This window comes from Octopus bimaculoides, chromosome 24, assembly GCF_001194135.2.
Source record: "Octopus bimaculoides isolate UCB-OBI-ISO-001 chromosome 24, ASM119413v2, whole genome shotgun sequence".
In the NCBI taxonomy this organism is placed as follows: domain Eukaryota; kingdom Metazoa; phylum Mollusca; class Cephalopoda; order Octopoda; family Octopodidae; genus Octopus; species Octopus bimaculoides.
In genome coordinates, this window is record NC_069004.1 from 2,482,829 (window position 1) to 2,483,935 (window position 1,107).

Below are 1,107 nucleotides of genomic sequence, written 5' to 3' on the forward strand. Positions count from 1 at the left end.
ATATATATATATATATATATATATATATATATATACTTAATAATAGTTTCCAGTGATAACAATTATCCCTTCGAGTATATCAGCCAGAAAAATTCGCGATGTACCAAGTGCGTGATAGGGGAACCGCTATATGGTGAGGGATTACTCTATAATGTATTTATTCTCAAGATATTATAACGTAAATTTATACGCTTGTAATATATTTCATATTTGATGCTTCATTATACAAAGTTGTTTTTCTTCTTGTTTTCGTTTGTTTTTATTGCCGTTTAGCGTTATGTAATCCGTACAACGCCTGGCCGGCGACCGACTTCGTTCGAACTATGATCACCCCTTGTTCGATAATATTCAATGTATCTATTGCATTTGGTGTAACTAGCACTTAATGATCCGGTAAGACAAAATACGATTTTTAAAAAAAGGCATTTAACTTGCTTATCAACATCATAGCAGAGTAACCTCCAAATACCTTAGGATAAAAAATCTGATATCACCAATAACACATTACCAATCTAATAGATTTTGCACACTTCTAACTCGTTTTACAGATGAATGAGAAGAGTTCGGAGGAAAACATAAATATTGACGCTGTAAAGACGACACTTATTCACATTTACTGAATCTTTATTATTTTCCCATGTTTACCCCTACCTGATACGTGGCCGATGATAACCGATGTTATGACTGCCTCTATCATTTAGTAGTAAATATCTTCATTTCAATCCGTTGAAAATGTATAATTCACTAATTGAGCAAATTACTTAGGACTTCAATGGTAATCGTCACTAATATATTTACACGAGTTTTCTAAATGCATTCGGTTCTCTTCATTAAAATTCTTTCGTTCCATAAACGCAGAACAGACCATTAATACAGCGTGTTTGAGTAGCTATATATGAATTGTGTATCATATATTTTAATTACTGTTATGATAACAGCATTATGTCTCTGTAGGGTGTGTGAGAGATAGAGATAGAGAGAGAGATAGAGAAAGAGAATCTATATACGAATTAATTACACATATATCTGTTAAACTTATGATTTAGTAGTTAGTTTTGCTGTAACGTTACACGCTATATGTGTGTGTGTGTGTGTGTGTGTGTGTGT

At 32.5% G+C, this 1,107-nt stretch overlaps 1 protein-coding gene across 1 annotated transcript in view; it reads left to right on the plus strand.

The window, feature by feature from the left end:
- The window catches only part of LOC106881962 (sialin-like), a 4,897-nt gene that overhangs the window by 490 nt on the left and 3,300 nt on the right, over positions 1-1,107 (plus strand). The window lies entirely within an intron of this gene.